We start from the raw sequence: 6408 nt of genomic DNA, 5'->3' as shown, positions 1-6408 counted from the left end.
CCCCCCCAGTTTAAAAGGTGCAGCTTATATTTAGGCCAATACTGTATGTTTTTATGCATTTACTTTAAAAAGTAAATTATATGCCGCTGTATCACAGAAATAGATCACAGCTATGACATGGCTCCCCAAATCAACACAGACTGTGGAAACTTCACACTGGACTTCAAGCGCTGGACTGGCATCGTGTGCCTCCCTATTCTTCCTCCAGACTCTGGGTCCTTGGTTTCCAAATGAGATGCAAAAGCTGCTCTCATCAGAAAAGAGATTTGGGGAGCCATGTCATCAGCTGGTGTTGGTCCACTGTGCTTCATTAAGTCCAGGGTCAACACAGCCATCTACCAGGAGATTTTGGAGCACTTCATGCTTCCGTCCGCACACGAGCTTTATGGGGATGCTGACTTCATTTTCCAGCAGGACTTTGGCACCTGCCCACACTGCCCAAAGTACCAAAACCTGGTTCAATGCCCATGGGATTACTGTGCTTGATTGGCCAGCAAACTCGCCTGACCTGAACCCCATAGAGAATCTATGGGGCATTGCCAAGAGAAAGATGAGACATGAGACCGAGCAATGCAGAAGAGCTGAAGGCTGCTACTGAAGCATCCTGGTCTTTCATTATAGCCCAGCAGTGCCACAGGCTGACAGCATCCATGCCACACCACATTGAGGCAGTAACTGATGCAAAAAGGGCCCAAACCAAGTACTGAGTACATATGCATGCTTCTACTTCTCAGAGGTCCAATATTGGTCTATTTGCAGTCCTTGTTTTGCTGATTTCATTTAATATTCTAATTTTCTGAGATTGTTAATTTGGGGGTTTCATCAGCTGTACACCATGATCATCACAATTATAACAAATAAAGGCTTGACATATCTCACTTTGCATGTCATGAGTCTATCTCATATATTAGTTTCTCCTTTTAAGCTGAATTACTGAAATAAATGAATTACTGAAATAAATGAAGGCCCTCTGCCTGGTTCCTTGTAACCTCGCAAGGAGAGAACCGCCAGAAGGCCCTCAGAGCTGGACCTCAGTGTCCGGGCTGAACAATGGGGTGGAGATGCTCCTACAGGTATACTGGGCCAATGCCGTTTAGGGCTTTAAAGGTCAATGTTAAGTTGTGGGCGAACATATCAGACGACACAGCGATTCTTCAAACAGCTCTTGTTTATTCAGAGGTCAGAACTGAACTGAACTGAAGAGCTCAGTCAGCCTGCTTATATAGAGCTCCAGAACAGTGTAACTGTAGCAACTTTCTATAACTATCCACGTCACTTTCGATCCTTCATTTGCATACAAACTATCCAATCATTGAATGTTACTTTCGATCCTTCATTTGCATAACTATCTACAGTATCCCCCTGCTGGCCCAGGGTGAGAACTTCAGTACATAACACCAATATAAATCTCTGACATAGATACTAAGGAAAAATGGAATTGAATTTAAGTGGGAATTTCCAGAAGGGATCTCCTTTTATTATAAGGAGAAAAAGTTTAAATTTACAAATGTTGATGACACACATAAATTCTTGAGAAGATACAAAGAGTTGGGAAAAGTAGATGAAGTAGCAGAAGCGGGAGCAGCAGGCAGGACTGGAAGAAGAAGACAAAGGTAGTATTGAAGGAGAAGGAGAAGAGGAAGAAGAAGGTCAAGTTTAAGACTTTTACTCTTTTATTTTTAAAGAGAACAGAAAACGGCTCTGAAAATATGGACATGGAATGTTAACGGCATTAACGACAAAAAGAAATAAAATTGGACATTTCCTAAAAAAAAGAATTTGGACATTATTTGTTTACAAGAAACTCATGTGGCTAGGAAACATAGAAGAGTATTGATTAATAAAAAATTAGGAAATGAATTTATTTCATCAGACAGAAGCAGGAAAAGAGGAGTGGTTTTGTATATAAAAAGTAAATTTGAAGCTCGGCAAATCTTCAAGGATGAAGAAGGTAGAGTGATAGTGGTACAAGTCACATGACAGGGCGAAAAACTAATAATTGTCGGAGTGTATGCACCGAACGGTAGTAAGACTGAATTTTATAAGGATTTAGAAGAAAAACTATCTGAATTTGTGGATCAGAAAATTATAGTAATGGGAGATATGAACGGAGTGGTATTGATGGAAATGGAAAGGCTGAGGACAAGAGAAAAATCGAAAGAAGGGAAATTACCTAAGACATTTTTTTCTATGATTGAGTATTGTAATCTAGTGGATGTTTGGCGACTAAGACACCCATTAGAAAAACAATTTACTTATTTCTCAGAACCAAATCAATCAATGTCAAGAAAAGCCTATGTTTGGATAACCAGCGAATTAACACGAAGAGTGACAAAAATAGAAATACAACCAAAAATACTTTCGGATCATAATGCAATAAAATGTGAGATAAAAGAAATAGAGGAAAAAACCTTTTGATGGAGATTAAATGAAAATTTGCTGGATGACCAAAAAATAAAGGAGAAAGCGCAGAAGATGCTGACGGAATACTTTGTGAATAATAGTAATAAAGGAACAAAAATGTGTGTGGTTTGGGATGCTAGCAAAGCAGTTATGAGAGGCTTCTTCATACAACAAAATAGCATTAAAAATAAATTTTGAGAAAAAGGAAAGAAAGAAATATTAAAAGAAATAATAGAAAATGAGAAGAAGCTAGTTAAAAATCCAAACAACATGAAAATAAATCAGAATATTAAAATATTACAAAGCCAATTTGCAATGATAATAAATCAAGAGGTTGAATGGAGTATTAAAATACTGAGACAGAAAAATTTTGAATATGCCGATATATCTGGAAAATGGTTGGCATGGCAAATCTAAAAAAGGAAAGAACAGAGTACAATTAATAAGATCACAGTGGAAGGAAAAGAAATGACCCAATTGAAATAGAGGAAATTAAGGCTGCTATAAAAGAATTGAAAAGTGGAAAGACACCAGGACCGGATGGATTTACAGCAAAATATTACAAAGAAATGAAACACACCCTACTTGTACCGTTGAAAGAAGTTATGAACAATATATTAAGAAAAGGAGAATTACCAGAAACATGGAAAGATGCATATATTACATTAATACCAAAACAATATTCGGATTTAATGCAAGTAAAGAATTACAGACCGATTTCGCTGTTAAATAATGATTATAAGTTATTCGCAAGTATATTGGCAAACAGATTGAAAAAGATACTGAATGAGATAATTCATAAGGACCAAGCAGGCTTTTTACCTGGCAGACAGATGAAAGACAACATAAGAAATATAGTTAATATAACTGAATATCTGACTGCCAGAAATGAAAAGCAAGCGATGTTAAATTTTGTTGATGCGGAAAAGGCCTTTGATAATATATCTTGGGAATTTATGTTAAAGAATTTGGAATTAATGGATACTGGATAATTCTTCTTAAAAGGAATAAAAACTATATATTCAGAACAAAGAGCAAAATTGATTGTGAACAATATAGTAACAGATAGTATTGATATTACGAAAGGTACAAGACAAGGGTGTCCATTATCACCACTATTATTCATATTGGCACTGAAAGTCTTTCTAAGGACAATAAGAAGAAATGAAATAATAAAGGGAATTTTAGTCGTTCGGAACGAGTATAAGGTGAAAGCCTTTGCCGATGACTTGGTACTAACAATAGAAGATCCAGTTACAAGTGCTAAAGAAGTATTAGAGGAGATAAAACTGTTTGGGCAAGTGGCAGGTTTTAAATTGAACAAAAAGAAAACTAAAATGATAGTTAAAAATATGAAACAGGACCTGGTGGAAGTGTTGCAGCAACAAATTGGTATAGAAGCAGTAAAAAAAAGTTTAATATTTAGGAATTTGGTTAACTCCTAAAAATATTGATCTCTTCCAAAATAATTATACACCGGTGTGGAATGGAATTAAAAGAGACTTGGAAATATGGGGAAGGATTAAATTGTCATTTTGGGGAAGGATTTCTGCTATTAAAATGAATGTGCTACCAAATATGTTATTTTTGTTTCAGTCAATTCCAATAATCAAGGGAGCAACAATTTTTAAAGAATGGCAAAAAACAATTTCAAGATACAGAGACTGAGAGAGAGGTGTTTCAGAATGAGACAGGTTTAACAGTGGTTAAGAAAGTGAAATACTTGGGGATCAATATGACAGCTAAAAATGGGAATTTATTTAAAGACAACTATGAAAAATGCTGGATGGAAGTGAAAAAAGACTTAGAAATTTGGTCAAATTTGAAGCTTTCACTGCTAAGCCGTATTGCTGCGATAAAAATGAATGTATTGCCTAGAATGTTGTTTTTGTTTCAAACATTGCAAGTTATTGACAAAATGGATTGTTTCAAGAAGTGGCAGAGAGACATTTCTAGATTTGTCTGGCAGGGCAAGAAGCCGAGAATAAAATTTAAAATACTAACAGATGCAAAGGAAAGAGGTGGATTTGCCCTGCCAGACCTTAAACTTTATTATGAATCAGCAGCTTTCTGCTGGTTGAAAGAATGGCTGCTTCTTGAAAACACAGACATTTTGGATTTAGAAGGTTTTAATAATGTATTTGGATGGCATGCATATTTATGGTATTATACGGTCAAAGCACATAAAGCATTTAAAAACCATATTGTCAGGAAAGCATTGTTTAATGTCTGGATAAGATATAAGGACCTACTTGAAAATAAAACCCCAAGGTGGTTGTCACCGATGGAAGCGAAGGCCCTGAAAAGGCTCAATATGGAGGCCAAATGGCCAAAATATTGGGAAATTCTGGAACAAGAGGGAGATAAATTGAAATTGCAGAGTTTTGAAAAACTAAAAAACAAAGTGCGAGATTGGTTTCATTATTATCAGATAATGGAGGCATATAATTTGGATAATAAAATTGGCTTCCAGGTGGAAAAATCAAAATTGGAAACAGAACTGTTAGATTCCAAAACTAATAATTTGTCAAGAATGTATAATCTGCTGTTGAAATGGAATACTCAGGATGAAATGGTAAAATCAGCTATGATTAAATGGGCACAAGATGTTGGACATTACACTATGATGGCTGACTGGGAACAGTTATGGACCACAGGTATGAAGTTTACGGCATGTAATGTCTTAAGAGAGAATATTATGAAAATGATATACAGGTGGTACATGACACCAGTCAAGCTTCCAAAAACCTATCATTTGCCCGACAATAAATGTTGGAAATGTAAAGAAACTGAAGGTACATTCTTTCACCTCTGGTGGACGTGTCCAAGGATTAAGGCTTTCTGGGAGATGATATATAATGAAATGAAAAAGGTATTTAAATATACCTTTCTGAAGAAATCAGAGGCCTTCCTCCTGGGCATGGTCGGCCATTTGGTGTTAAAGAAGGATAGAACTTTCTTTATGTATGCCACAACAGCAGCAAGAATACTTATTGCAAAGTATTGGAAGACACAAGATCTACCCACCTTGGAAGAATGGCAGATGAAGGTGATGGACTATATGGAATTGGCGGAAATGACCGGCAGAATCCGAGACCAGGGAGAAGAGTTGGTGGAAGAAGATTGGAAGAAATTTAAAGACTACCTACAGAAATATTGCAAAATTAATGAATGTCAGAATGATGTTGGATTGAGGTTAAGTGGTTTTTAGTAATAATGTTGGGAAGAAATATGTAAAAACGGATTGTTAACAGGTGAAAATTCAAAGTTACAATATATTAAGATCAAAGATAAGGATAAAAGTAAAGAGGGAAAGGATTTGCTGAATAAATAAATTGAACTGGAATACAAAAAAGGGAGGTGTGAGGAGGTCCGGGAAACAAGCAAATGCAAGATAAGTTATGAAAGATTGAATTGTTTTTAACTGTCTTTTACTTTTGTATTTTTCTTCTTTTTCTTTTTTCTTTTTGTAATGTTCTGAAAATTTTAATAAATATTTTATAAAAAAAACACACAACAATTTCAAGCTATATCTGGCAGGGAAAGAAGCCGAGAATACAATATAAGTTATTATATTGTTAAAGAAAGAAGAGGCTTCGCCCTGCCAGATTTGAAATTGTATTATGAAGCATCTTGTCTCTGTTGGTTAAAGGAATGGATGGTATTAGAAAATACAGATCTGTTAGATTTAGAAGGCTATGATAATAGATTGGGTGGGGAGGGCTGGAGTGGGGAGGGAGGAGGAAAAAAAAAAAAAGTAAACCGGATGGTATTTTGAATTGATTTTGTTATGTAAGCCTTTTTTTCAGAAACCATATATATTAATGTTATGTAGTTAGGCATTGTAGTATGAATGAATTTTGTTCTGTATTCTTTGTTTTATAGAATATATATAATAATGTTATGTTACTAAAGCAAATTTAATAAAACAGGAAAGAAACGGGGGGGGGGGGGGCGACAAAACATGAGAACCAGACAGTTTTTCTGCCTGGAAGACATATCAAA

General features: G+C 35.6%; 1 protein-coding gene across 1 annotated transcript in view; it reads right to left on the bottom strand.

The window, feature by feature from the left end:
* The window catches only part of ANKRD39 (ankyrin repeat domain 39), a 320177-nt gene extending 314254 nt beyond the window's left edge, over positions 1-5923 (bottom strand). The window contains exon 1 of the mRNA XM_083456657.1: positions 4063-5923. The gene's annotated coding sequence lies outside the window, so the exon portion shown is untranslated. The remainder of the gene's footprint in view (positions 1-4062) is intronic.
* Positions 5924-6408: the final 485 nt, after the last annotated feature.

The sequence above is a fragment of the Podarcis tiliguerta genome (genome assembly GCF_965153285.1).
Source record: "Podarcis tiliguerta genome assembly, chromosome: 8".
Lineage (NCBI taxonomy): Eukaryota > Metazoa > Chordata > Lepidosauria > Squamata > Lacertidae > Podarcis > Podarcis tiliguerta.
The sequence above is the reverse complement of the archived record's forward strand: the minus strand, read 5'-3'. Positions and strand labels throughout refer to the sequence as shown.